The following is a 7501-nucleotide window of genomic DNA, read 5'->3' on the forward strand; positions in this document are numbered from 1 at the left end:
TTTGCTGACCACTGGGTTAGATTAATTTGCTACAGCATTTCAAAGAACTCAAAGGAACATTTTACTTACCTGACAAATGGTTAATTTTAAAAGGATGTAACTCAGGAACAGCCAGATGGAAGTGCTGCATAGGGCAGGCAGGGTACAGGAAAGACATGGAACTCCCAGGCTCCTGGTCCCAGGCATGCCATTCCCCCAGCTTCTCCACCTGTTCACCAACCTGGAAGTGCCAATATCGTCCTTTTGGGTTTTTATAGTGACTTCATTTCATAGGCATGAATCATTAAGTCATTGGCCATTGGCAACAGATTTGACTTACTCCCCTCCCTAGAGGTCAGGAAGTAGGACTAAAAGGTTCAGCCTTCTAGTCACATGCTTGGTTCTCTTTGCAACCGGCCCCCAGCCCCCATCCTTAGGTTTAGTCAAAAAGTGCCTCATTAACATAACAAACGACACCTTTGTTGGCTCTCCTCCGTTAAGAAATTCCAAGGTTTTTTTAGCAGTCCTGTGCTAGAAATAGGGACTAAAACCAAATATATATATTTCTTATTATAAGTCACAATATCACAGTGCTTAACATTGATTACTGACAACCCTATGAGGCAAATCCCAATATTAACTCCATTTTACAGATAAAGAAACTGAGGCACAGAAAGGATGAATAATTTACTTGAAATCCCTTGGCTAATAATTAGTGGAGGTAAGATTTGGATTCAAGCTGCAAGATCCAAAGTCCATGTTATTTCCACCAAGTATACTTTAAAAATTAAATAAAGACCCTAAAAGAAAGGTCTGTCTTCTTTCAAGACAGATCTTTGAGAAACACCCATTAGAATAATTTCTTCTTTTCCAGGTGTGACCTAAAAATACTAATCCAACCTAGTGTAGAAGTATCCCTTTTCCAAACCCTTCCTGTAACACTCAGTTCTTTCCAGGTTCTGCATGAAAACACTCGGGGTTTAAAAGTTTTTGCTTTTTATAACAGTCATTAGTAGTTCAAGCATTGCAATGAGCTCCCTTTGAACAAATAAGCCATACCAAACAGTCTGCCAAGAGCCTGACTATTAAGCTGAAAACTATTGATGATTAAAATTTTATTGTCCCTCCCCAGCTAAAAAATTCTATGGTAACATGCACAGAGGCTATTAAAACATACATGTTCTTTATGAATAGGAGTCCTCAGTGACTGGGGAAAGCAAAGTCCTTCTCAGGGGCTCCGATTTTATGGAGAAGCTTTCATTCCTCCTAGTGTTCCCTGACTTCTCCTATTCTTGTTTCCATGACAACAAGGAGACTGTAGATAATTGAAATTAGGTTTGTCTTCATGATGGTTTAGGAAGCTGGGTAACTTTAAATGCCTGCACATGGAGGGGAGAGAAGGGCCTCTATTGCCACCTGCTGGGCTCCACAGTTTTCCTCAGCCTCTCCAGTTCGTCTCTGATTCCACATCGCTTGGCTTTTGGTTTCTTGAGCAGACTATACGCCCTCTGACATTTGTCAATCTTTCTGTTTCAGTTTAGATGGAACATTGTTATGAAAGAGAAATAAAAACTTAGCCCTCAGCATCAACTACTCTTTAAACTCATGCTAATTCGTAAACAAGGATCATAAGTAACCACTTCTCCACAGCACTCAATTGCTTCCAAGTGTTTTTCATTAAATCTAAGTGAAAACACTTCCCAGGATGCAATTTTAAGGGAATATTATTAATCACATGCCTTGATTAGCCTTGGACAGTGCAATAAGTGAACTGGCTGAATAGAAATGATTTTCTTCTTTCTGCATGCCCTCGTTTACAAGATGAGTATTGCTGAAGGTGTGGGTTTCCTGAAAAGTAGAGGGAACTATGAAGGGTGCTTTCCCAACTGGATATTGATTTGCAATGATGGTTGCCATTTAATTCCATATGGCTTTGCCTTTTAACTATCGGATTACAGAGGAACTATTGATGTGGACATCTTCAGGGTCTAAGGCAAAACTTTTCAAATATTTTCTAGAGCACTTAAGATAATAAACAATTCAATTTAACAACGTAGATTTAAGAAATGAACAAGGGCTCCTAGTAGTTCAAAAATTTGTGTGAAGTTTTTACTGTCCTCAAATTCTTAATTCATATGTGTTCACTGCCCCTCAGAGTTATCTGAAAACACATCACTGGGGAAAGGGAAATGCCAACAGTTCCACAAATAAGTAGAAGACATGCAAACAGACTGTTATTGGCAAAACAAATTAGCATAGATGGGTGAATGGAATTTGGGATTAAAGATTTATGATTTTAAACAAAAAATGCATACTGTGCTCCTGAATGGAACGCATATTATAAAAATATTGATTTTTCCTATAAGAGTTTATCAATTTGATTCAATGCAAATCAATATCTTAACAGAATTATGTTATTTGACACACTTCATTCTAGAATTCATCTAAAAGAAGAAATAAGTAAGAACAACCAAAAAAATGTTTGAAAAAGAAGCAGGCCTTTGCTGTACAATACCAAAATATACTCTAAAGATATAGCATGTAAATAGTGTGATACTGTTGCAAAGATAGGAAAATAGATCAATAGAATGCATGGAACATTAAAAATGGCACCATTTTTATATAGGATAAACTAATTAATTAACAGTGCTGGAGAACTTTGTTGAACAAAAATGTTAGATTTCTACCATGCACCAGATAATAATAAAATCTCAGATGAATTAAAGCCTACATATAAAAAATAAAAATTATCAGAGGGAATTTAAGGGACCGACCGTATAGTCTTGGTGAGGAAGAAAGCGCTTTCAGCTGGACATCACACTCAGAAAGCACACAGAAAAAGTCTAACATATTTTACCACATTCAGATGTATGGCTCCTGATAAGACATTGCTCTTTCAGATACAGCATTGCCTACAGTGGGACTTAAGGGAGGCCCCCGAAGCTCCCTTTAATCCCGCACCACACTTTATCATGCAGTGTAGAAAGGAAAGGACTGAGCACCAAGTACCCCTAAACCTAAGTGAGGCCCCACATTTCAGCCAGAGCCACCTTTCCTGACCCACAGATCAGTAAGTGCTCCTAGAGCACTGCCTCTCTCCAGGCCTCCCCCCACTTAATTAGAACGGTGAGCCAGCGTTCCCTAGAAGACCATCAGTACTAATCTCCTTGGGAGAAGTTCAAGCTTCCCAGAGCCTCATGGAGACTCTTACCACAGACACATCTGTAATTCTCTAGTCCAGTGGTCGGCAAACTCATTAGTCAACAGAGCCAAATATCAACAGTACGACGATTGAAATTTCTTTTGAGAACCAAATTTTTTAAACTTAAACTATATAGGTAGGTACATTGTTATTAACTTAATTAGGGTACTCCTAAGGCTTAGGAAGAGCCACACTCAAGGGGCCAAAAAACCGCATGTGGCTCGGGAGCCACAGTTTGCCGACCACGGCTCTAGTCTGACTTTACCCACATTTCCACATGTCCCTGGCCTCCAGCTACAGAATTTAAAGCACCTAATGTAAAATGAAAATGTGGGCCCCTTGTTAAAAAATTAATAAGACGCATAGCCAACATGGCTCAGTGGTTGAGCATTGACCTATGAATCAGAAGGTCAAGGTTCAATTCCTGGTCAGGGCACATGCCAGGGTTGCAGGCTCGATACCCAGTAGGGGGCATGCAGGAGGGAGGCAGCCCATTAATGATTCTCATAATTGATGTTTCTCTCTCTCTCTCTCTCTCTCTCTCCCTACCTCTCTGAAATCAATAAAAATATATTTTAGAAATTAGTAAGAATTTCTTAATGGTTGCAGTAACCAAGCATGGGGCCCTTCTAAGTGAAGGGCTCCAACACACATTGTATCCTCATAAGGTTGCTCAGTTCCCTACTCTAACCCTTTTTTATTGCCTTACAGTCTGTTGTCAGCAGAATACCCTGTATCCTCCATTTCTCCTCTAAATGGTCAAAAGAATTCTTCTTACTTTAAATAAATCTTAGCTGTCCCCAAGGACATTGTCAGGTTCCCTTATCCTGCATCTCACAGGGCCTGGGGATAGGGCCTCTCTATTTCCCATTGCTTTCCCTTTTTAGAACTTGTGTCTTTTTCAAAAATCCAGTGTCTTTCGAGCTCAAGTCATCCATTTATACCACCCAGTATCTCTTTTATTGCGGTCATCTCTGAACCTCCCGCTTGTTCAGCCAGTTCATGACACCCTATAAGTGCTCGGGAAATATTTGTTGAGAAAGTTAATAAATGACCTGTATAATCATTTTGAAAACAAATAAAAAACTGGGTAGCAATCAAATGTAACTTGCCAACTGCATAGTAAGAGCAGTCATACGTGTGTTGTTGTTTTTAATCCTCACCCAAGGATATGTTTAGAGAGGGGGAGGGAGAGAGAGAGAGAGAGAGAGATCGCTTGGTTGCCTCCCATATGTGCCTGTACCGGAAATCAACCCTCCAACCAACTGAGCCACCCAGCCAGGGCAGAGCAGTATACTTCAAGCAAAGCATTCCTTTTGCCTGAATCACTCACAATATCTAGATATTTGCATTCTGTATTCTATGTAACTTTTATCAAACAAACTAGCCAAAGCATGGCCTGTTATGAAGCCAAGTTGATATCTATGCCCTAAATATTTATGATTGTTCCTTAAAAAAGCTGAGAGGAGGGGCAGATGAAGTCACTTGATAAGACTTCAGGAATAGGAATATATTCATGTCCCTTTTATAGTTTGTTAACAAAGTAAACAAAAAATGACAAACTAGTCTCTGGCCTGGTGATGCCTGTGCCTGCCCTGTGAGAATTTCTAGCCTCATTGCTTCGGAATACTGCCCTCTTCTGGCTAGAGCGCGCTTATTGCGAGAGCTGTGTGAAATGAGCCTGCCTGAGCAGAGACATGAAATTGGGGACAGAGACAAAGATTGTGAGACCGTGAAAATTAGGAAAAGGCAAGTGTGGGAAGAAGATGGCAGAAGCAGATTTAGAACCCTCCTCACCTTGAGGTCCACTCACCACGTTTTTCCTGCAGAGGTTCTCTTACCCAATGCCCTTCCAAACAAAAACAGACAGGTCACCCGACTTGTCCCATTTGCTTTGGCACAGCTGAGGGCTTGGAAGGATGAAGCCAGGACTGTTCTGATCTCTTCACTGTCACCGCCCCTCACCTTCCTAGCACACGAATCCTGCACGCACCCTTCCTTCTTGCCCCAGCCGGTCCTCTGACTTGCTGTCCACATCGCTCTCCAGGAAACTGCACATAACATGCCCACTTTTGAGCACCGATGGGAGCCTTGCCCGATGGCCCAGCTGTACACAGGTTTCCCCTCTAGCTCTCAGTGCCAAAAGGTATATGTAATTGCTTCACCACCTTCTGGATCTGGGTTCTTAACCTCTCTGGGAAACAGCACATTGATAATAGGAGTTGGGCAGGAAGTATGTCACAGAGAGAGAAAAAAAAGGCAATTTTAGGCAGAGCAAGTAACTACAACGTGAACCTTGGTAACTTTTTTTTATAAGCGGATCCAACAGGTCTCTGTATTCATCTTCCCTGTGACCAATGCCACTTGTCAATGTAAAGAACGTAGAACTTTCCACTGTGTTTCACTTTACAGCAAATGCTGATATTGGTACCGCACACTAGCGTTAGCCAGCGGGGCTGCTTACAGCCAGAGGCCACCCCCACGGGCCCTGGCAGACAGAACTGGAGGGCCGAGGGGATTCACGTGTTAGCACATCAATGCCGGGCACACTGGTGAGGAAGCTGTGGTCTAGAAAACGTGCCAGATTCAGGCCAAGTAACATGCTTTATCAAAGTATCAGGAAATCCTGTGGACAAACCCCAGGGAGTAATAGAGAAAAACAAGCCAATTAGAGTGGAAACAAAACATACCATCAGCAATTCTTGGAGTAGAACACAATTTCTGTGGCCCTCCTCCTGGGGTGTCCTTTAGTGCCCCGTCTGCCTCTACCAGTTCATCCTGTCAGGGCCAGCTCCAGCCTCCCTCTGCCCGCAGGTCTTCCTAGCAATGTCAGTCCTCTCATCTGCACTGGCTGCAGGAGTGAGGGGCTCTACAGCACCACTTGCCACAGTTACACACAGTCTCAGGTTGTTCGCTGATGTTTAATTGGAGCATTTTTAACCATATGCCCAGGTTCTCTGGCCTTCTGGGGTTGCAGACCTCTTTGCCAACCAAATAATCAAAATCTAAGCTCCCATTAGATCGTGTCAGAAATCCCAGTCCTCTACTGAGATGATTCTGAGGATGACCGGAGAGTACACACCTGCCTTGGCTGTTGCTGGCCATCCCTTGCTCCTAACTGCTGCTTGGTATGGTCCGGGCAGTTCCAAGTGCTTTTAATGTTTTTCCATGTGTAGACATGGACTCCCCTTATACTTCACAACTCCATCCCACACCCCAGCACAGCTAAAGGGTAAAGGCTTGAAGATAATACACAGAATTAGAATGCAGGAAAGGAACATTTAAGACTTGGTATGAGCTCCATGCTATAAAGGCAGCCATTCACATTATTTTGCAAAATTCTCTCTCTCCTCTTTGTTGCAACTAAACCCAGGACTAAACGTCGCATATTTAAAATGCCTTTTAGAGTGTTTCCTCAAACAGTTAAAAAAAATCTCTCCTTCAAAAAGTGATACTGCTATTCCTGACATATGAAAATGGCTGCAATTTTTAGTTTCACTTTTTTGTCTTAATTTATCCATCTTGTCTGCCTTGATGGTAAAAACAGTGTCCTGTCCTCCTCGGTTTGTGTCCAAATATTGTCAGTTTCCTTCAAGAGGGAAAGTGGTGCCCTAACAAAAAGCCAGGGATAGATTTACCTTTGAGATGCACGTCAAGGCTACTACTTGTTCCTCCACATCCCATTCGCCTCTGCCTCCTGCTGCTGCAGGGAGAACACAATGTCCAGCCCCCTATGCACTTAGGAACACCACGTGGCTGACATTTAGCCAATGAGTGTGAGTGGAATGGTGAGCATTTCTTCCAGTTCTGGCCATACAAACCTGCAAAATGAGCTATTTTCTCTTGCAAGGAAGGGAGCTCCCAGGGCAATTTTTGAGTGCCATATGTTGAAAACGGCAGAGAAGCAGCTTAGGGCCCTGAATGATTTCATGGAGTTATATACACTGTGGAATGGTGATTTCTTCCAGTTCTGGCCATACAAACCTGCAAAATGAGCTATTTTCTCTTGCAAGGAAGGGAGCTCCCAGGGCAATTTTTGAGTGCCATATGTTGAAAACGGCAGAGAAGCAGCTTAGGGCCCTGAATGATTTCATGGAGTTATATACACTGAGTGGCCAGATTATTATGACCACCTGACGTTTGTAGGCAAATCTACACTAATAAAAGAGAAACATGGTAATTAGCGTACGACCGCTACCCTTCCCATTGGCTAATCAGCATATCCTTATGCAAATTAACTGTCAGCCAAGATGGCGGCCGGCAGCCAGGCAGCTGGAAGCGAACATGAGGCTTGCTTGCTCCAGTGACTGCAGACTCCAA

Source organism: Myotis brandtii, unplaced genomic scaffold (genome assembly GCF_000412655.1).
Source record: "Myotis brandtii unplaced genomic scaffold, ASM41265v1 scaffold1076, whole genome shotgun sequence".
Taxonomy (NCBI): Eukaryota; Metazoa; Chordata; class Mammalia; order Chiroptera; family Vespertilionidae; genus Myotis; species Myotis brandtii.